Source organism: Podarcis filfolensis, assembly GCF_964270895.1.
Source record: "Podarcis filfolensis genome assembly, chromosome: 7".
NCBI classification, from domain to species: Eukaryota; Metazoa; Chordata; class Lepidosauria; order Squamata; family Lacertidae; genus Podarcis; species Podarcis filfolensis.
Window position 1 is genome coordinate 18,208,795 of NC_139603.1, and position 23,938 is coordinate 18,232,732.

Below are 23,938 nucleotides of genomic sequence, written 5' to 3' on the forward strand. Positions count from 1 at the left end.
CCCTCCCTGCCACTCTGAATTTCATAGCTTTAAACAATTGAATTTCTGCAATTCATAATCTCTCTCTCTCTCTCTCTCTGCCTCCCCCCAAAAACATGTAGAACCAAAGGAAGTCAGTATTACAAGATCTTAACGAATGCTACTTAAAGAGATTTTTCCTCTCCAAGAAAGACAGTGCATCTGCTAATCACTCACAATATTCAATTCCATCTTTCTATTATTATGGTACCTAGCAACCATGCCCATCTTTCCTTCTGCAGTCTGCTCAACAGAAAACAAACTCTGCCATTCATGCTTGGCAAGACATCGTTGTTGGAGGACTGTAGTAGTTTCTCTGTGGGGCTGCCTCTTAAAGATGGTTTGGAAACACCAACTGTACTGTGTGTACAACCCAGTTTTTATACAATTCTCAGAAGAGCCCTTGATTCTCAAACTGCTCCACATTAATTATCTGCTTGTTTCTGGACCCATTTCAAGGTGCTGGTTTTGATCTTTAAAGCCATAGGCAAATGGGGCATTGCCTACCTAAGAGAATGTCTCTCTCTCCCCCCCCCCCATATAAACCTCCCCACTATCTTGGATGCTTTCCTTTAGAAAGCATCTGGGCAGCCAAATACCTCCATGCACACTGCTCAGGCTTGGTCCCCCAGGAGGTCACTTTGATAGAGGTGCACTCCATTATCTCTTGAGACAGGCAGATGCCAACAACCATCTTATATATGCCCAGAAAGTCTCTTGAGTGTGGCATCTCCTTCTGAGGCCAGGCTGGCAAGCACAAGTTGCAGGGCTTTCTAACTCGTGGCTCCAAAACTCTGGAACCTTATTTTTTGGGAAGTTGGGGGAAGTGTCCCTCTATGTGTGTCTTCAAAGGAATGAATTCTGTCATGTGGCACTTTGCATAAGTTAAACCAAAAATCAAACAGCAGCACACACTGAAATGCCCCATGTTCAAAGATTTTCATCAATTGTCTTTGTCTTTCCAGTTCCAGTTCAAGGTGACAGGTGGAGTGCATAGCTGTGAGGAACAGAGATTTGTTACCTATCTTAGAGCCTTATTAGAAAAAGGCAGACTACAAATAATAATTTCCAGGGCATCAGTGGGACCCAAAATCTCTCACAAGCAGAGTCAGAGGCTTCCACCTGTTAACACAGTGTCTTTCCAATATTATTCTGTGATGTTTTCCAGTTAGGTTCTGTGACACATTCTCCTTATGTGTGTGAAATGAGCGCTAAATCTCCCACCCATTGTGCCGAAGTGTGCTAAACCATTACGTTGGCTCAAATTTGTTTTTTAAAAGAGCTTTCCTGACTTTGCAGCTGGCAAGTTGACACTTCCAATCACTCTACCGCCCGGTAACAGATGCCTCTCACTTCTGCACAGATGCCAAGTCGCCACCGAACCCTAACATTAGCCTTGTGTTTCAAACTAATTGGGCCAACACAGTTGTAATTAAGATCTGAATAATTTGAAAACTAACACAATCATTTTCACAATTAATCCTCATATTGAAATAATGATGCTCTGAGCTATATTATGGATGCTGAAGCTCTGTTGTTCCTTTGTGACTTGAAAGCGTCTACCAGCATCCTTCTATCTACAGTATCTACCACTGTGAAGTTCACTATACCAAAATGTATTTTTAAAAAGAAACGGATTGCAGGCTATTGATCTTACAGTGGAAGAATAAACATTTTGAATGAGTATATTGTGTGAAGTGGCAAACACATACATCTTCCCTCCCCCTCTTTTTTCTTTCTTTCTTCCTTCATCTCCCCCACCTTAACAATTTAATATAGGCAAGGATAAAGGAAATGTTTAATACTTTAGTTTTTGTTTTCAGGGCATCAGGAAGCAGAAGATGTTTCATTGCTCCTTTCTAGAAAATCCCATTTTAAGTAGCTGTGACTTAACTGAAATAGCATAATGACAGTCAGTCAAAGCGATGTGACATAATGATCTTATGAAAACATGTGACTAGGCAACGCAACAGCAGAACTGTGCTACACAAAGAGTGCAAAATAACACACTCTGACTCCTGTGTGTACAAGTGTGAGGTTTGATGTGACTTCTTGCAACCTATGAAAGGTATATAGAAGTCACTTCAGAATTTCTGTGGCTGCATTTGAGAAATGAGCAAAAAAGAATGCTTTTTGTATTCCTGATGTACCATAAATCTAGTGAAGTCACAGATAACATAACATTCTGGGACTGCTATCTTTCAACCTGTGGGCTCAAGCTAGGCTATGAGCAGCCATGATCTTGACGTATCACAGTATTCACCAGCATCATCATCATGGATTTTTTTTTTTATAAAAGTCAACTTCACAACATAACCATCACATATAATAAGATAGTGTGAATTAATCTGAAGGGGAGCAACTGGAGATGCGGGTGTATTTCCACAAGTGAAACATCTGAAACCTAAAGTCTAGTTCCTGAATACACATGAATTTCAATTTTACCATATTTTTCGCTCTATAGGATGCACCGGACCATAGGAGGGGGAGAAGAGGAAAAAAAAATCTCCCCCTCTCTGCTCAGTGCCCCTTCAGCGAAGCGGCAGGAGAAACGGAGCCCCTTCCATTTGTCCTCCCGCTTCACTGAAGGGGCGCTGCGCAGAGAGGGAAAACTGTGCAGCGCCTCTCCAGCAAAGCGAAGCCTGGAGAGCAAGAGGGATTGGTGTGCACCAACCCCTCTCGCTCTCCAGGCTTCAGGCAGCTATCCACAAGCCTTCGGAGTGGGAACTCCTGCTGCGCTCTGAAGGCTTGCAGATAGCTGCCTGAAGACCCCAGAGCGCAGCCTCTGAAGCCTCTGCAGAGCAGTGGGGTGCCTTCACCCTGCTACCCTGTGGAGGCTTTGCGCAGCCATCCCCGAGCTAGAACAGTGAGACGGAGTGCTGTGCAGCACTCCGTCTCCCTGTTCTGGCTTTGGGCTTAGCCGTGCAGCCTGCATTCGCTCTATAGGACACACACACATTTCCCCTTAATTTTTGGAGGGGAAAAAGTGTGTCCTATAGAGCAAAAAATACGGTATTTCTTCTCTCCATCGTGGTTCCATGGATCCATAAGGTACACCCAATGTTACTCCATGATTCTAGGAATGGGGAGTCCAGCTCAAGACGTTGTGCTGCCCGAGTCAAAGAACAAGATGACTCCTTCACTCTATTCTATGTTCAGAAGCTGATTGGACTGGCAGCTGAATAATTCTTGAACATAATGGGGTCCTCCATCACAGCTGAGGACAGAAATCTAGTTTAGGCAACATAGGGCAGGCTGTGGGGCACACACAGCTCTGTTCTTCAACACCTCACAACTGCCTGTGGCCCTCTGGATGTTGTTGGACTACAACTCCCATCAGCCTCCAATGGTCTCAAGGATGATGGACTCCAGCAACATCTCCAGGTACACTGAACAGAGTGCTGGTCATTGACCAAGACCTGGATTTGAATCCTCAACCACAAAGAACACGACAATGGCCTTGGTCAAAGCCCTTTCTCCTATAACCTACTATGTGGGACTGACACATAGCCTCATAATATAATCTCTCATGTTTGTTGGAAGGCAAGTGGCTATAAATGGAAGAAATGCAAGGAATAAAAGCTATTATAGCTGAGGTGCTGCAGGCTCTTAATGCCCTGGAGTAAAATTGGAGGTGTATAATTTCACCTATATCTATCAGTTGTTTTTAAGGAAAATTGCTTCTTCCTGCTCTTCTTAGCAACTATCAAGTTCCCCATTTTGAGTATTTGCTGAGCATTCTGTAGCATTAGCTTAAAGTTTCTGAGTGGATGATCTAAAGTACCTAATAATTTCTTCTTTCTACCTGCCATATGTGTATGTGTGTGCATGGGTCACAGAAGCATAGATTTTATTTTTGCACTGTTCATCAGAATTGGTACTAATGCCACACACCTTATACCTATATAAACAAGGGCGAAGGGAGAGATCCAATGCAACGTGCTCATCAATGGATATTTACACGTGCCAGTTGTACATCCCATATTAGTCCATGGAAGTGTAGGCAGCTGCCTTATACTGAGTCAGACCATTGACCACTCTAGGTCTGTATTATCTACAGTGACTGGCACCTGTTCTCCAGGTATTCAAGTGGGATCTCTCAAAGTCCAACCTGGAGAGGCTGGGAACTGAACCGTGGATCTTTTGCATGCAAAGCAGATGTTTAACCACTGACCTACAGACCTTTCGTGAATCTGCTTCCATCACACTATGTAGAGATGCTGAGCAATCTATTCCACATTGGTATAAGTGTGACCCACAACAGACAAATGCTCAACTTTCACAAGCCGAGCAAGGAAAAAATATTAGTTTCTAAAATACTGCAAATCATCATACAAAATAAAAGCATTAGGCACTCTTTTTGAGTAAAGGCCGTGAAGCATAATTTAAAAGTGTTTCTGCAGCAGGAGTTATCAACCTGGTGAGCAACTGGGAAAGTGCTGTGGGCACCACACAGGCACTTTCACACACCCCACATGTTCTACACACAGCACGGCCAAACATTCATACTCCCTGCATCAAGATTAGGTTTTTTTGGGGAAAGAAGAAAGTATTATTCTTTCAAACCTAATTTCAATGGGAGGAGGAGGGCAGAGTGATGGTGACCCAATGTCCATAGTTGGTTAATGAAGACATCCTGAGGGAATGAGCCATCTTCTGATTCTAGTGTCTTCACCAATAAAGGGTGAATTTCATTCTCCTGTGATGAAATTACTTGGTGAATATGTTAAAACTTTAGATCGCTGGGCATTGGGAAGGGAATGAGTCTAGGCAAGCCTCAGGCTCACTTCCTACGTGATGGGAATTATATTTCCCAGAGACATCTGAAATATTCAGGGGTTCCTCTATGGACAAGTATAGGCGTGGTGGGGATATGTTGCTAGATCCAAATACCAAAAATGTTTTCTAATTGCATTTATTTATTTTCCTATAGAAATTGTTAGGTTTTACAATAGCTTACTTCAAGTCCCAAAGATAAATAATCACTTCATTCAATAATGTGTGTTTTTATATTTGTTATTTTGGCCAAAGAAACAGCACTTACCAAGAGCAAAGTCTTATCTGGAAAGGGGAAATCTTAGCATCTAATTAGCTCTCTAAAGTAACATAGACTTGGTGAACAATGTGTTTACCCATTTCTGACAAGAAATATTTCTTTACTATCTTTGCACTTTGTTTATCCCCAGGTCCTACTGACAACATTTATCTTGATGTTATAGTCTCCCCTTCCTTTTCAAATGTTTGCCTTGAGGGGCACTGAAGCTAGTAAAATACATTACATTTTGTGGATCTGCATTAAAATCTCTTCCATGCTACCCTCCCCTCCACCCGCCGGCCACACTATTTAAAACATTTCCTATGTGTCCTTTGAATTCAAGATTTCCTTCTTTTCTCTTTGCAGTGTGCAACTTATCAGCAGAATCTGTTTGAACTGATGCAAAAGGTTCTCACTGCACACCCCTTTTGTTTTTGTTTTTTTGTTTTGCACGAAGTGCAATTTCCATTTGGAGCTTTCAGTTTTAGCTACCTGCACCCAGGATCTCCTCTCCCAACAAAATGTGCTCTTAAATAAGGTTGTTGTTTTTTAATCACCCTTCAGCTCATGTGCTAGTCAAAAAAGGAGCAGTTTCAGTGCATAGATTGCAGACCAAAGAGGCTGATTTCCACCAGCGTGCAAACAGAGGCATGGATGCAACATACCTTTGCACAGTGGGTTACATCCCAGCCTCACCAAAGTATGAGATATCTACGTGCACACACCTCTGTCTGTCATGGTGAGCAAGAGGCTTATTATCACAGTTCAAGAACACATTCCAACCAAGCAAAGGCACTCAAGGAGGGTGTGGAGTGGGAAAGTGATATTGCCTGGGAGACTCCTGAGACTACAGCATTTAATTAGCCAGCAGTAAAGATACACGTTGAACCACTCAGAATACCAGTTCAAAATGTGCAATTTTAACAAAACCAGATTAAAGGGGGGGGGGGAGCAGAGAAATGGAAAACCAAAGCAAGCCTTGCCTTTTTAGTTTTGCCTGCATTTGGCCTGTATTGACTACTATCCCTGCCCTCCAGGTTCTCAGGCAGAGATCTAGTCATATCAACTGCTACCTGATCCTTTTAATCAGATGACAAGGAAATGAAGCTAGGATCTTACATGAACAGCATGTTGTTTACTGCAGAGATACAAGCCATATCTTTTCTTCCTTTTTCCAAAAGCCATTGGCCAGGCATGCACATTAGTACAGGGCAGGTTATTTATGAAGTGAAGACCACCATATGCTGCCCATAGAATAATCCATAGAGTCTCGCTCAGTGTTAGAAGCTGAGATATGAAAGTTAGGGACTAAATGGCACTTTAAACCTAGGTTATGGGAACAACAACACCATGTCTAGGTGCACTTTTAAAAAAAGAAGAATACAAAGCTGAAAATAAATGAACTGCAGCTAAAATATAACGTTCATTTTTCACATGGTCTAGTCCTTCCCCTGCCTACCCCCCCCTAATATTCTTAAAAGGGTCTCTTTTCCTGTCTTCAGAGAGTAGTTGGAAGTGGGGAGGCAGAAAAAAGTCCTGTTTCCTTCTACTCTGCAGTTTTAATCTGAAATCTTAGGTGCAGTACTGCGCCCGCAGCTCAGAAACGGCTCGCGTTTATGAAATTCCCTGCTGCAAAATGCTCCTAGAACAATGGGAGTTTTGAACACTGGGTGGGACACATCTTCTCCTCTGAAACCTCTTTCTCCCACAAAGGAGGGGAGGCAACTGGGATTCAACACTTAAACCAGATCTATTCTGAGGGAGGCAAGAGCTCCCATTTGTTCTAGATTCTCTGTCACATTCCTTCTTGTCTTCCTTCAAAGTCTGCCATCCCAGGTCTGAGCCCAAAGGAGCCAAGGGAGACATGGCTATTTCCTACTATATATTTTCCTCGTTTCTGTTCTAATATCCATGTCTGATTCGTGCCCCAGTCCACAGATTTTTCCCCACACTGAAACAGGTTGCATGTTCAGAACTGCATGTAAGGATAGGCTCGCGCTAATGAAATTCCCTGTGACAAAATTCACCTAGAACAATGGGAGCTTCAAACACTGGTCTTGCTCATCATCAGTGTCCACACACAATTTAATTGTGGTTTGAAGGATGGTGGAAGAAGGCCAATTGATCCCTCTACTACAGGAAGCATACCCAGGCCACAAGTTGCAGATAGTGGCTAGGTACATTGAAGTGAACCTACCACTACATATGCCCAAGCCAAAAGCTGGTAGGGGAGAGTAAAAGTGCTCAATTCTGCCAAAAGAGGACTAATTGTTCACATGTGTAGGTTTGTGAACTGTGTGCATGGAAAGGATGGGTTATCCCACACTATGCTCCAGAACATGTGAATTTGACTACTGGGGAAATGAAGATTAAAAGTTTGAGACCATAATTCAATATATGCATCCACCTTGGTATCTCACTGGTCCTCCTGGCCCAGTATTGTCTTATCTGCTTGGTAGCAACTTTCCATGGCTTGCGAAGCAGGGTTTGTTTGTTTGTTTTCTTGCTTGGACTGAAATTCCTTAATTGGGAGATTCCAGAAATTGAATCTGCATGCACAGCACATGCTCTGCTATTGATCTATGCCCCTGAATGTCCTGTGGAACAAAGTTCACATAAGATTCAAAATCCAAGGCACAAGGGTGGATTCGCACATCATGTTATGTGTGTGTATAAGTCAAAGCCCTGTATGCAGTAGTAAAACTGCCCATGTGCCCAATACATTTAAAGTTGAACTGATTTGGATGGAATTTTAACATTCATAAGCCCATCTCAAGTCAACGACAATTAGCTGAACTTTTGTGTCTCCTTTGAATTAGGCCATATCATTATCAATTGTTGTGCTCTGTAAAGGTGACGTTCCACAAGACACTCAAGTATGCAACTTTCTGATTTAAAATATGCATGCTCATTGGTCAGAAATAGGGCAAAAAATGTCATCTGGCTTTTACAGAGATAAGGGAGTTGATTAAAATAAGTGACCTTTCCATAGCATTTGTGCTAAAAGGAGGAGAGGAAAAAAGCTCATTGTTTGTCAGAAGATAATGCCTGCAGGAATTACAAAATGCTTGAAACGGTGGGTTTAAATAACAAGCTTAGGAGAGGGAAAAGTGGGGGTGGGACAACTTTCACCCAAAGAGAGAGAAAGAGGGATTTTAAAGATATATTCTAAATCCTCTTTGTCTGTGCTCATTTCCAATTGACCTATTAAAACTGCTTAGATAGCTCCCCATGTTCTGTTTGTTTTCCAAACCGCCAGCCAGGTCATGCCATTTCTCGACTGGCCCATCTCAGACATGTCCCTGCATTGATTTGCTTGGATTGTCTATGTTAGAAAGAGTGGCAGTTAAGCCAAAATGACGGCACCATGCCAGATAATTCACTCTGCCAACAATTCTGAAACCTATCAAATGTTCATGCTTTACTATTCAGACAGGACACCTCAAACTTCCTTAACCAAATGTGACTAAGCAATGTTTGTAGTTACTGCTATGGAGGCAAAGGTGGAGCAGAGTCAAACCCTCTAAAGCAGATGTATGTGACTTGGAAGGACCTCCAACTGTTGTTGGACTATAACTCCCATAATCCTTGACCACTGGCTATAGTAGTTGGGGCTGATGGGAGATAGCGTTCAACACCATCGAGTGGGGCAGAAATAAAGATATAAGCAGCCGGCCATTCCTGTGTTCATTGCAACTAGCTTCCCACCCCCACCCCGTTCTGATATCCTCCTAAAAATACACAAAACTAAGAGACTGAAAAATTGAAAGCAGAACAGACTACATAGCTTCACTGATCTTCTCAGGCAATGTTACATGATAGGGGAACAGCTGATTTCATATTTTTCTCAAAACAGAAAAGGCTTCTGAAATTATGGTCAGACTTAACATAAATAAGTTGTTTTGCTTGCTCTTGTGGAGTTCACTCCACATTCATCAGCAAAACAGCAAGGAAGATCATTATGTGTCATTGCATTTTGTAGCCATGCACAGCCAGCTTTTTAAGACTTGCTCTTGGGCCGGGCAGCAGCCAATGCCTGGCCAGCCAGCAAGGCACCACTCTCCACGTGGGGCCTCCGATTGGCCCATTCAAATTCACCCTCTTTGGCAGGAAAGCTGCCCCTCCAATACCTCTGGCCAAGGGGAATTGCCCAGCAATGGCTGGAGAGTGAGCATGGCCTAGTTGCCAGGGGTGTAGGTAGAGCATGAGGGGGCCACAGCCATCACCCCCCCCATAGATGCAGCAAGCAGCCATTATGTGCTATTGCAATCTGTAACTTTCTCAATACTTTAGTCCTTCCATGACTAGCTACCTTCTATCGTATCATTGATTCTTCAATAATGTGGGTTTTTTCTACTTTTTTATTTTTTATTTTGGTACTAGGACTGATTCCCCCCCCCCCCAGACCAATTATGTTCCATTGGACACAACAAGCCACAAATAGACAAGTGAAAAAATGATAGTTTATTGTGCAAATGATGGTTTAATGATGGTTCATGGTTTGTGCATTTCTGGCTCATGGTTTTCAGGAAGACGAGGTGGAAATGTGGCAAACGGAACTTATAATTGGAAAAAAATGAGAAACAGAGAGAAAGAAACCAGAATCAATGTATTTTCCCATCCCTTGAGATAATGGAATACTTAAGACCAAATCACAGGCTTCAAATAATAGTTATCTATGGAACAAAGCAACAACACTCCTCAAGAAATCTGTAAATAATAATAATAATAATAATAATAATAATAATAATAATAATAATGTATTATTATTTATACCCCACCTATCTGGCTGGGTTTCCCCAGCCACTCTGGGCGGCTTCCAACAAAAGATTAAAAATACATTAAAACATCAGTCATTAAAAACTTCCCTAAACAGGATATTAGAAAGTGCTCCCCCAAATTCCACACAATTTAAGGGGAACACAAAGAAAAACTCAGGATGAGGCTGTGCAGACCAGAGCAGCCTTGATTCGCAATTACTAGAGTCTCCTGAGCAGGGAATCCCCACCTAAGTTCTGAATGCAACTGTCTGTTTCCTCCCATACAATAAAATAGTTTCAGTTCACTTCCATGGGGGAAAGCAAAATGCCTCACTTGGGGGTGCTGCTTCGGTAAGGGCAAAAATTACGTTCCCCCAATAATGACCCTTCAGACGGTGCCTCTGGGAGTCCTTGCAACACAAAAGCCCCCTCACCACCACACACAACTTACCCATCGTAAGTGAGTGGCATTGTTCTAGCTGGCACAAAATGTTTAGCACTTAAAAATAGCACTGAGGACCAGATTGAAGGCAATGAGGAGAGAAAACTTCTTCTGAGGTCACAAACTTTGATTGATGAGTCCTAGCCTCTCCTCTGTCAGCACCTCAAGCAAACAGAGGCCAAAAGCTTTCCATATCAGAGTTAATCATGTTTACTTAGTCAGATTATTTGTGTTCGCTCCCTTCAGCTGAACAACTTCCAGGGCAATTTACAAAAATTGTGTGTATGTGTATTGTGCACACGCTCTCATGCACACACGTGGAAACATCAATGATTTAACTTTTTCCCCACAAGGAAGGCAAATGCCATACAGCTAAGGAAACAGCTAGTCATTTATTTATATGTTTTGAGAACAGAAAATAATTCTGTGTTCCAAGTTATGAACTTTTATAAAGAGCCTAAAGGGAAAAGGAAGTCTGGCAATTAGACTACAGCAAAGGCCTTAGGGAAATTAGGTCCCTACTCTAAGACTTACTTAGTGTAAAAGTTATCCCAGCCCTATTTTTGCCATTAAACACTTAAGCCTGATAAGTTGTCTTCTCTGAAAAATGATGGCACAAAAGGAGACAACATTTTTTTCTGCGAAGTTGGCAACTTTTGTGAGTTTTATAGCTGCCAAGGCTATAGAAGCCCGAAAGGTGTGTCTTCCTGTGTTGTAGTGCAAAAGAAAAATGGAACAACATCCAAGTCACTAGGCTTCCGTGATTTGGGGTCTCTTTTTGTCTCATTTCTCTCACAGCAGCATCACACTCTTGCTATCTTTATCTAGATTGGTATCTATCGTTGTCAGATTTTTTTCAATGAATCCGGGGACACTCCCCCCTTTTTTTAAGTTGAGTAGCAACAGGGAGTCAGTAGTGGGGATGGTGAGGCAAAAGACCCTGAGCCCAAGCACACATGCATATTGTATAAAGGTGCAAAGCCCTTCTTTTGCACCCTGTGAAACATAAATGCGGAGCGTTTTTTAAAAAATGGGCAACGGCCACCTGCCTGCAACTCTTAAGCCTCCCCCAATCAGTCAAAGCAAAGGGGGAAGGGGGCAGGAGATCTGTACCGCCGGACGTCCCCAGTTCCCCTTTGGCAGTGGCAGTGGCAGTCAGCAACCTGGAGCCAGCCTGGTAGTGCAGTTGGCTCTGGCTGGCTTCAGGAGCTGCTTGCTGCCGTGGCACCAAGCCAGAAGTCCACATATGATATGTTGTGCACATTTCCTGGGGACAGATTTTCAAATCTGGGGACATTCCGGAGATGGAATTTGTCCAGGGACAGATCTGCAAATCTGGGGACTGTCCCCGGAAACCGGGGACATTTGGTAACCCTATTGCTATCTATGTCTTGCTATCTATATCTATCTATATCTAAACAGGCTATCAAATGCTACTAGCCATGATGGTGCTACAACACTCCAGTGAGTGGGTGGCGCTATGGTCTAGATTCAAACCTCATTTGAATCTTAGCCTGCAGAGTGATAACAAGCCTTTATAATAGCATTCTGTGCCAGGTTGCCAGGTCACATGATTGAGGTGAATGGGCTTAAACCAGGTCTCCCTTGTTTCCTCTCCTCTCTGTCACATCTCTAGACTGCTCCTTTTGGGGAATGTACACTGGCCGTGACTGAGATGAGGTGAGCAAATTATGTTTCTTTGGCTGAGCCAGGGTTCAGGATTTAATGCTAGCCGAGCCTTCCTGAGCCAGGGAGCTGCTGCATCTTGCCATAGGATTACCCACTAGGAACGTGCAGGAGTATAGATTTTAAATCAACTGCGTGTTGCACAAGGCAGCAATTTGCACTGACATTTGAAGCTTCAGACATAGCTCATTCAGTTACTTGGCTGAGACACAGTGGAGCGTGTGGGTGTATTATTCTGATTTTATTCTCTGAACTGCCCTAAGACCTATGGGTTTAGGAAGGTATACAAACTGAATAAATCATAATCATAATCATAATCATGCACAGAAGCCAGCATATAATATGGTGGGAATCATACACACAGTCCACCATGTGCAATCCTTCCTCCACCATCCTCTCAAAAATGGGAGGAAGGTTCCTGCAGATGCATAGCTACATGTCTCCACTGTGCTCAACATAATGCTATATGTTCACCAGAGGGGTGCATGTCTAGTAGCAATTTTGGCTCCACACTGCATCATCATCATCATCATCATCATCTTCCAGTGAGGGCAAACAGGTTCTTATACTGTGAATATTGTTGAGGACTGTGATTCATTCCCAAGGCTATACGGCAGATTCCTTCACCCCAACCAAATTGTGTGAAGTCTCAAGTGTTCTGTTTCACATTCACTTAATTCTGCAACTCCCATGCAAGTTTAAGGAGATATTAGCTATTACATCAGAGGCGTAATATAATTAACGTGTGGAAATTGCACACATATGGAGGGAATTCTTACAATTCATCCCATGGAAGGATATATTCATTTCTGAAGTCTAGAAAGGTGGGGATGTTGGGGGGAGAGGGAGAGATACCAATGGGTGTTTTCTTTTGATTAACTTTTGGGGAAGGAATGCTTCGACTCATGTATATTAATATATACTAATTATGTTGAAGGTGCATTGTTTATTTATGAAACTTGATTCAGTGCAGATCGTTAAATCAGGAGCTACTTAGCTTACTCAAGCTGCCTTAGCAAAGTTTGGAAGAGTGGATATTTTGGAGAAGAGAAAGAAAGGCAGATATACCTGAATATTATTTATATGGGGTTGATATACGCTAGTGACATTTTTAGGCACCCAGATCACATCAGCTCATCCTCGATCATCATGATATTGTATGATATTATATACAGGTACCTGCTTAACCTGATCTTTTTGCAAGCTAAGGGAACCCTTTTCAACAGAACAACCTTGTGAGGCAGTTTAGGCTAGGCTGATTGATGTGATTAGCCCAAGATCGCCCAATGAGCTTCATCACTGAGTAGGGAATTGAGCCTGACTCATGCCAGACTCAGTCCAATCCAATATTTTCTCAGTTCTGCTACTATGATTTGGCCACTGCCACCTACATTTCAGCATCTTCATTTATTTAACAGGAGTTCTATACTGTTTAATCATCAAACCATCTACACGACACACACATACACATATTCCTTCCATTTGGAGTCTTGAAGGTGTGGCTACTCTTGAAGAATACTTGAAAACGATAGCCACCACAGAACTCTGCTTCAACTATTCATAAGGGCAGAAAGTCAATTACATTCACCCTAGTTTAGTTTATTTATTAAATTTATATATCACCCTTCATCCCAAGACCAGTGGCCTCACAACGGGGGTGGGTGGGGGGCTGTTCGCTCCGGGTGCCATGTCTGGGGAGTGACAAGAAGGCACTCCGTGGGGGCTTGTGGCAGCGCGAGCAGCCATTGCACCGCCGCAGTCACATGTGGAGCCTCCTCCGTTCGCAGCTGTAGTGGTGACGGAGGGATCCCGGCACTGTCCGTATGGTGCTGGAGCAGTGCCACCAGCAAACTGCTATGTACAGCCCATGTGCTACGCTGTACACAGCAACGACCTGCCCCAGGTTTCATGATGCCTTCGTTCGCCCCTGCCCGAGACCTCATGGTAGTTCACAAGATGGACTAATTGAATTGTCTCGCAATGTAATGTCAAGTCAAGTAGTTGGTTTTTGCCTTTAAAGCTCTAAAACAGGGATTGGAAACCAGGGGAACAAGGCCCAAATGTAGCCTCTTAGCCCTCAAGAATCTCATTACATCACTCATCCACCCTGCTTAGGGTCTTTCTGGATTGCTTTTGCCTGGCTGGCATGTGTCCTTGCACTTTGAGAACGCCTCTTGCTTTGCTGTATGGAAATGAGGTGTGAAAGCCACCAGTTTGTGCATGGCTGGTTATGAAGGTTAATGTTTGCATCAATTACTCAGCTCACTTTTGGTTCTGGCCCAACTCCAGTGGCCCTGCCCACCACCAACATTAACTTAGGAACATGGCCCACAGGCTGGAAAAGATTATCCAGCCTTGCTCTTAAAGAGCCAGGGCTATGTTTATGTGAGATTGCACCTCCTCCCACATGTACCTGCCCATAAAGATCAGGAGAGGAGGTTGTGCTCTGTGTCCCATCATTTCCAAAAGGTGACAGCCATGGGGCCATAAGGTCAGCCTTTCTAGACCCCACCTTTAATCGATTTTTTGTTGAAACACTTTCCATTTTCAAAGCCTTTCCACAAAATGGAGGCGCTCAATTGTCACCCCTTTGTTTTTTTCCTTTTTAAAAGAAACAGCAACATTATTTCATTAGTGATCTCTTATTGTGGGGTAAACTATGGAGCATAGGTTCCAATTGTAGCAAGATGGATGATGAAGAAGAATGCCTGGCTCCCAAAACAGCATACAGTGCCTCCAGCCCCATGTTTTAGAAAGGAATATGGTGTGAAGAATGGGGAGCAACTTAATGGAATGGGGGGGGCCCAACAGGTAGGGTTAATTTAACAAAGGAGGTGAGGGGCAGGGAGAAAGGAAAGGCAGTGGAACAACAGGAACAATTCAGATACATCTGGTGGGTCTGGAGGCACCACACACTGTTTTGGGATCCTGGGATTGTTCCTCGCCATCCAACTTTTTAGAGCTTCAACCAATAGTTCCCACCCACAACAAGGGGATTCTGGCAGGAAAAGTTGGGTTATTTTAAAATATTAGCCAAAAATAAAGTTTATATTTTAAAAATATTGTTTGTAGGGCATTAAGTATTTAAATAGGGGACGTGGGTGGCGCTGTGGGTAAAACCTCAGTGCCTAGGACTTGCCGATCGTCAGGTCGGCGGTTCGAATCCCCGCGGCGGGGTGCGCTCCCGTTGCTCGGTCCCAGCGCCTGCCAACCTAGCAGTTCGAAAGCACCCCTGGATGCAAGTAGATAAATAGGGACCGCTTACTAGCGGGAAGGTAAACAGCATTTCTGTGTGCTGTGCTGGCTCGCCAGATGCAGCTTGTCATGCTGGCCACATGACCCAGAAGTGTCTTCGGACAGCGCTGGCCCCCGGCCTCTTAAGCGAGATGGGCGCGCAACCCCAGAGTCGGACATGACTGGCCCGTGCGGGCAGGGGTACCTTTACCTTTACCTTTTTTAAGTATTTAAATAAAAGATAGAGGATGGGAAACTCTAATAAATACATAAATAAATAAATACACTGACAGAGAGAGGACTGAGATCAAACAGAGATGCTTCTCACAAAGCCACCTAGACTATCTGTGGCAGAGTAGAAACTGCACCCCACACCAAAACTGAACTGAGCATGCTACCTGCTGGTTCATCGGATAGGGGATCATTCTTTATACCAGGCATAGGCAAACTCGGCCCTCCAGATGTTTTGGGACTACAACTCCCATCATCCCTAGCTAACAGGGACCAGTGGTCAGGGATGATGGGAGTTGTAGTCCCAAAACATCTGGAGGGCCGAGTTTGCCTATGCCTGCTTTATACCAGTGGTTTATATGGCTGAATCCACACACACATAGGACATGATCCCAACCTCATTAAGTGCTTGTAAGACTCATCAATTTCAATCTGAAATTAATGGCACATTTTATTTGCATCTCTCCCTTTGACTCCAATCACAAAACTGTAGTTTCGTGGTAGAGCAGATGCCTTGTATCTCCATGTAATCCCTGGCATCTCCATGTAAAATGACCAGGTGGCAGATGATGTGAAAATAATTCTGTTCAAGACCCTGGAGAGCCACTACCAATCATAGTAGACCCTACTGGGCTTGTTGGACAAATAGTCTGAGCAACTTTCTTTGGTCCCTTTGCAACTTCAGCTGGATTGTGGATACACACCAGTCATTCTACATATTTCCCCACAATCTCGCTGTCCTGTTGTCATGTCACTACCGTGCCCCAGTACGGCAGATGGACAGTGCATTCATATGACATTTTTCCAATGCAGTTCTGCAACTGTGCTTAAGAGCAGGTCAAGTAAAAACTATGCACAAAGCATGTTGCACACAAGATGGTAGGGGGTGGATGGGAAATAACTATACTTCAGGTCCCTACTTTTCTTAAAAAAGAAAAAAAGAGTTCCTAAAGAAAAAAAAGATGTGCATGAATTTAATACATATGAAATATGTTCATTAAGAATATGTGTGCCTTATGCAATAATAATATTGTATAGTATGTGGAATGTAGACCATCTGTGCTTTATAATGACTAAAAGTTTAAACTATGAGCCAGGAAGTACTGTTTAAATAGCACAACAAACTCATAAGGTTATATTGTGTGCACACCATACATGTAAAACACCTTCCCCCTCCCTCACACCAAAAATCCTGTACTTTATTAAGGATGCTGGGAACGATAGCTCAATGAGGGATAAACTACAGTTCCCAAGATTCTTTGTGTGTTTGTGTGTTTGATGTGCTTTAAACAAGCATCTTTTGCCTCAAACCCTTCCTTACTTGAATGTCTGTCCACAATATGCTAATATGCAGGTATGTTTTAGAGGACAGCTGTAAAGATGACTAAAGTAATATGTGAAACATTCTGAAGACCTGATAAGCACTACATAAACGTTATATATTAGCATTTTCGGTTCCATGCAAATAGTTAATGGTTTTAGCCAACTTTGGAAATCCACCAGCAGATAAAATGCCGTTACTTATGTTGCATGAGCTATATTTGCACTGACTTTACCAAATATTTTCTTTTGTTGTACGGCACACTCCAATGTTTTCTAACAAAAACTGAGTTTTAAAGGCACCAGAAAGGTGACGATGCCATAGGCACTCTCACGTTTAGGCAAACTTTAAAACATTTTGCCACTTCCCTAGTCCACAAATCTCTCAGCTCTTAGTTCAAACCAGAATGGGATGAACACATCTCTGGATTTGCCATTGTTGCAGCCACAATTCGGCTGGCTGCCCGGCAGCAGCCTCAGATGTTAGCATCTGAAGACTTTTACTTAAAAAGATTGTTAATCTTCCAGGACATGCCGGTTTCACCTGCCTGGCCCCCTTCTCAAATAAAACATCTCGACTGTCAGCAGAGTTCTCTCTCTTAACACGCCACCGTGCTTGCTTTGTTCTATCTCTTCCCGACCTTTTAATCAAAATGACTATTCATGTCACACTTTATTAGTGCTGACAACTATAGATTTCATTTCCCGACCGCATCAGAAGCAATTTCCACCCTCTACCTCCAATGCAATTCAGCTTCTAATCTTGCAAGGGGTGGGGGGAATATTAGGGAAGATGCTGTATGTTGAAACCTAAAATTCATATCTACTTCTAGGTGCCTTGAATATAACTCATATATTCTTCATTTGCAACCCAGAACACTGAACAAACAGCAAGCCCCGGCATGCATTTGAATCCCTTCTGCCTGCCTCTGTTGCAAGACTTTGAAACCATAATATCTTTATTGGGCTCGTATTGCTGTCTAATCAACATTTGAAAAGATAAGGTGTTTTTTACATGTCATATCCATGTGCCTGTACACAGACATATATATCCATGTATCAAATCAGTTCCATGGGATTACTAAGATTGCCAGTGTCATCAAATATCTCCTGTAAGAGTTTGCACTTTTGCAGGTACAGGTAAGAAACAAAACAAAATCACCATACGTTCTCCAGAGACAATAGTTCTATTCTGGGATGCTTTCTCTCTAAACTAAACCCCTGTATTCCTCCCCCTTTTTCCCTTCCTGACACAACAAGCTGAGCTGCTGCAGTGCAGAATGTCAGTTTACTCATTTAGAACTTTCAATGCAGAAAATTCAGAGTGATGCAGTCAACCAGATAACGCAGCACTTACCTTAATTGAAAACCCTCGCTTTTGACAAAGCTAACAGGAGGAAGCACTGGCTCAAAATCAGCAGTTATTTGGAGGACAATCTTTAAGTTTTCAATCAGCACCCTCCAGGTAGAGATGCATCCTAGGCTGTCTTTTGCTGTTGACGTTGAACTCCTCACTGTCTAGAAAAAGGAGAGAGAAGGAAAGATAAGCTGGAATCCTCGGGTGGGAGCCGAGTAAGTGAAAGAGTACAAAAGCTCCATTGCTTAAAAGGGGGATGTTTGACAAAACGTGCTCAGGTCTGAAAGATCTTGTGGCAGCTACGATAGGTTTCTGTCATCTCCCTCGAGCCGTGGGATGATCGTTGACCTGATTAACACACAGCACACTCCTTACATGTGGAGAAAGCACCGGGAGGATAGTTGGGTCGCCGGGGAGTCGCGAAAGGCACCGAGGCCACTTGGGAATGTCATCTCTTCCAGATTAATAGATCTGCTGTTGCAGCTGAGGTTGTAATTTGCAAGGTGGGCTCTGCACTGTGCAAAACCCTCTAATGATTTCAAAAAGCAAAACACATTCCTGCAACGCTGCCTTTTCCAAGGTGCATCAGCGTTCCGAACAGGTTATGGCTGATTAATTGAGCCGACGGATGAAGCCTATTTCATTATGGGATGCTCACAGTATGCAACACTGAGGGGACTTCACATACTCTCCTATATAAGCACAGAGACGGACACTCAGGTTCCAGCCGAACAGAAATGAAAGTGATTCCGGTGGGCAAATCTCCCAGATGGCAATTAACTATTGTTGGGTGGGAGGGAGGCAGGTTCCGCCTGGCACATTTGTCAGCGGGAGTAAGCCATTAAGCATGCAAAGTTATTTTTCCAGAAGAGAAATGCTCCTTTCAAAAAACAGGGTTATCAAGTTGGCAGAGAGCAACAGGAATGAGCAGTCAATTTCACTGAAATGCTTCAAAACAAGTCCCACCGCCACCAAAACCCCTCCTGCAGTTGGCATTCGAGCAATCATTTTTTAAAATGGGGAGGGTGTCAATGAACCAGTTAAATAATAAGTATTTAAAACATCAATTAATTAGATTATTTATTTGTACTGGGGATGGGAGAGGATTTCATTTCATTCCACAATCTGGAGTAAATCTTTCCAGTTTGATTTCAACAGATTGTGCTGATTGTCCACACAGACGCGTGGACTAAGTTGCATGTCTGGCCAGAGCATGGTATGTTACAACTTACATTTACACAAGTTCCCTTTTTCCCCTTTAAACATCTGTTTCTAGCTGCAACAGCCACAAAGTACTATGTTAGTTGCCACACTTGTGGGGGGGGGATTTAGTAACTTTTGAGTAAACTATGCAGCACAAAATTAAACTATGGTATTTGCTCCCATAGGAGGCAATGACAGGCCCCTCTTGGGTGGCTTTAAAAGAGAATTGGACAAAATAGGGGGAAATAGTGTGTTTCGGATACAGTTAATATTGTAGGAAGACTCCTAGTTTGCAGAGTACATGCAATGGATTTTTGTGAAAACCTTCAGTGGTGACCCTGGAATTCGGTATGGTGAGTTTGCTCACCTTTGGTGGCAGATTTTGGGGTACCATTAAAGGGCACCCAAAATGTCAGTTGTTTATAGAAAATGCAGGTTTGGCTTTTAAACCATAACTGTTCCATCCAAATTTCATCTACTGAAAAATCAGCAAGAAAGTACTGATAATGAATGAAGGTGTGAGCCAGCCAAAGTTAAACACTTTCAATGGTACCATAAACCACACTTTGATCTTTAGATGAAAGGTGGTGAAGAAGAAGAAGAAGAAGAAGAAGAAGAAGAAGAAGAAGAAGAAGAAGACCTGCCTGATTAACATCCTATGGCCTTTTAAATATATATGATGCATGACTCATGCTAGCTGCATGCATGATGCACAGACCTATCTATGTGGCGATAGACACACATAGGACTCTTCTGTACAAGGAGGAATTCTACTACTACTACTACTACTACTACTATTACTACTACTACTACTCCCATTCATTTGAGGATCACAGGACTATTCACAACATAAAAATACAGTAGTCTCCCTGGGAAGAGCATTCCACAAACAAGGAATTCCCCACACATCTTTCAACACATGAGTGGATTGTCAGTTCTGGTAGAATCACATTACTGAGAATTTTATCTGATCAAATTTCAACCTCAAGGTGACTTTTAGCCATTGCAACAGCACAGTACATTGCCACTGGTCCCATCATCTCCTGGCAAATGGAAGGGGATGAAATGGAGGCAGTGAGAGATTTTACTTTCTTGGGCTCCATTATCACTGCAGATGGTGACAGCAGTCACGAAATTAAAAGACGCCTGCTTCTTGGGAGAAAAGCAATGACAAACCTAGACAGCATCTTAAAAAGCAGAGACATCATTTTGCTGACAAAGGTCCGTATAGTTAAAGCTATGGTTTTCCCAGTAGTGATGTATGGAAGTGAGAGCTAGACCATAAAGAAGGCAAATTGCTGAAGAATTGATGCTTTTGAATTATGGTGCTGGAGGAAACTTTTGAGAGTCCCATGGACTGCAAGAAGATCAAACCTATCAATTCTGAAGGAAATCAGCCCTGAGTGCTCACTGGAAGGACAGATCCTGAAGCTGAGGCTCCAATACTTTGGTCACCTCATGAAAAGAGAAGACTCCCTGGAAAAGACCCTGATGTTGGGAAAGATTGAGGGCACAAGGAGAAGGGGATGACAGAGGACGAGATGGTTGGACAGTGTTCTTGAAGCTACTAACATGAGTTTGACCAAACTGCGGGAGGCAGTGGAAGGCAGGAGTGCCTGGTGTGCTCTGGTCCATGGGGTTATGAACAGTCAGACACGACTGAACAACTAAAGAACAACAACAACACAGCACAGGGATGCAGGGTAGATATCCTGATTCAGGCAACATGGAAATCCAGCACCACAAAATTTGGGGTGGACTCAGTGGGTAATGGGAATTGCTGCATGCTGACTCTTAAGGGCAGGTTGGGGACAGGAGATATAATTACCTTCCCTAAATTGTAGGCAGACTTTAAACTTTTAAATTTAATGCTTTAGAGTAGGTGGAGGAATTGCAGCCTTCAAGTCACTGACTATCAAGTTGCCTACCCATCCTATTGCCAGTGAAGCTCCTAGGGTTGCCAATTAACCAGTGAGAAGTATAGCTTGGCTTAAAAAAGAAAAAAAAGTTCATTTTGTTTTGGGACCAGTTGCCATTAAAAAGTCCCCATGTTTGTTTTACTGAGCCATTTTTTACACCACCTCTCTATGCAATAAAAGCCCTCTCAATAAGTTTACATAAAAGACCATGGAACAATTGAAAAGATAAAATACAATTCACTATAGCAGTGTAAAAAAAAATCAGCAAATGAGCAATAAGTAGCAGTAGCAGTCAAATTAACAGAATTATGCATGTGCAAAATAAAGAAGAGATCATGACCGTAACAACAACAACAACAATTAGAGCATATGCAAGAAACAAAATCTAGAGCATAAACAATAACAGCAATGTCATACATATAAATGATTGGTGAACCGTTGGCTTCTGAGCCAGAATTGACCCACCAAGTCTTTTAAGTGTCTGCCAGCCTCCATACCATTTTTTCTCAGTGACACTGGCGGTGGTGTTGCTTTGGGTGATGGGTGGCAGGGAATGAATTCCTTCTGCACAGACTCTAGTAGAATCAGGATCAGATTGCTTAGATGTGACCAAATGGGTCTTCTTCTGAGCAATGTTAGTGGCTATTAGGTGAGCCCAAAACTTTTCTGAAAGCTACAGCCTGCTACAGTACAGGGGGATCCCTGTACAGCGCAGAACTGCTTGTTCATTTCCGGAAGTGCTTTGTAACCCCCTGCTTTAGAACAAGTTCTGGGCACTGCAGAGAATCCATAAAAATAACACTAATATGAAGAAGGCTCCATTTGGTTAAGGTTGCATGTGATTGTGTGCTATGTATGATATTGCTATTATGGGAGGTTGGAAAAGGCGGAAGATCGAGAAAACAACTGCAGCTCCATCCACTCTGGCATTTGTCCACACCCACCACTGACATGTGACTCCCAACAGGTTTCTGCTGAGGCAGTGTGGTTCTTGGGCTCCAAAAAAGGTAGTTGAGGTTCCAGTCATGGTGACCAGAGTGAGGTTTGATAGAGCAAACTCAGACACACGATGATTTGGATTAAAAAATGTCTACAACCTGATTACAGGTGCAGGTGGAATTTTGGCTCAGGCATTGGGTGTATATCTGCTCCAGCATCCTGGCAGAGGACTGAAACATTTTCACAGTCATGCCAAAGATTATGGCTCCCCCAAGCCCCCGATCTACTGAGGTGGCTGTCCAAAGACTGCTACTAGAAGCTCTATAGCCCATCTGCCTCACAGTTAGTTTTTGGATAGAGACTTCCACTGAGACCCTTCTAAGAGAGCACCCTGATTATGCTGCTGGTTCAATAATTGGGTGATGCACCACTTCACCCAAAGACTGAAAACTAGGATGCCTTAACGGCCCAAAGTTGTGATGTTTTGCTATGAGGAAGGCACCGACCAGCCATTTTATCTACAGGCAAATTCCTTTCTGGCAAGTCCCACTGGGATTAGAAGCTTTGGATAAAGTGGACCTCCAGCTCAGCCGGCTGATTCCTGGCTCATGCAGGCTCATTTGGCATTAATTCCAAATTCCAGCTCAGTGGAAGATACTCTGGTGTACGTTACTCATTTTAACTCAACCAGGGCTCAGCCAAAGCTGGTGTAAGACCCAAAAATAGGGGGTGGCAGAGGCAGGGCCAGCTTTAGGCTTGACCATATGCCCATTTAGCTTGGTCACATGACATGGCAACCAGCCAAATATTACTATTTTGAAGGCTTGCTTTCATTCTTCCAAGGCTGACAAAACAACAGCCCCACTGCTGAATGGAGTATGGATCTGGTGTATTTTTGTGTCGGCTTAACTTACAGTTGCTTCCTTTATGTAGCTGCTTATTCATAGGATTGCTCCTGAAGTAAGTTCATGACATTAACATTTGCTTCAGTCTTTCTTCTGTTTTGTGACTGCTTCCCCCGCTCCCCTAAATGCAACCCTTCCTCCAAGTTAAAAACAAACATGACCCCCCCCCACCAAAACACAACAACCAAGCAAAATACTCCCACTGTGTTCAAGACATTCCTTTACTATGGATGGCTAAGTCACGAAATAAGCCAGACAAAATGAGTTACTGAAATGAACTACTGGGAATGTAATTGAAGACTTACAGTGTGATTACAGCCCCCCCCCCCCCAAAAAAAAAAAGTATTTGTAAATCAGAATGTTTATGACAAATACGTTTCTGGTTATTGAGAAGGCTACAAATACTCCAAGTAAATAAAAGAAGAGATTGGACTGATATGTTTAGAAATATTATTAGATTTTCAGCCCTGTCCTGATACTGTCCCTACCCATTCTTCCTGTTACCTGGTTTCTACTATTGCTGCACCACACGTTTGTGAAGTTCAGCTGTCAGTGTGAAAAGTGACATTTGAAAGGGTGCAAAAAGGTCCATCAAAAAAAGTCCTACCTTCCTCTCTTTCAAGATCCTTTTCACACCTGTTTTTTTGCCATGCCTCACCTCACCTGCTGCTGCTTCAGCACCATTTGTGACTTAGAATCATAGAATCATAGAGTTGGAAGAGACCACAAGGGCCATCGAGTCCAACCCCCTGCCAAGCAGGAAACACCATCACAGCACTCCTGACATATGGTTGTCAAGCCTCTGCTTAAAGACCTCCAAAGAAGGAGACTCCGCCACACTCCTTGGCAGCAAATTCCACTGTTGAACAGCTCTTACTGTCAGGAAGTT

The 23,938-nt window shown here is 43.1% G+C and overlaps 1 protein-coding gene and 1 long non-coding RNA gene across 8 annotated transcripts in view; one reads left to right on the plus strand and one right to left on the minus strand.

Moving 5' to 3' along the window:
* Positions 1 to 23,938, minus strand: part of CDH12 (cadherin 12) — a 661,518-nt gene that overhangs the window by 237,422 nt on the left and 400,158 nt on the right. For 5 of the 7 annotated variants that reach the window (XM_083623820.1, XM_083623822.1, XM_083623823.1 and 2 more), the window contains one exon: positions 18,084 to 18,244. The gene's annotated coding sequence lies outside the window, so the exon portion shown is untranslated. Of the gene's footprint in view, positions 1 to 18,083; positions 18,245 to 18,458; positions 18,661 to 18,741; positions 18,817 to 23,938 lie in introns of those variants that run through there. The other 2 variants (XM_083623825.1, XM_083623824.1) reach the window with 2 other exon arrangements.
* The window catches only part of LOC310767246, a 582,601-nt gene that overhangs the window by 201,061 nt on the left and 357,602 nt on the right, over positions 1 to 23,938 (plus strand). The window lies entirely within an intron of this gene.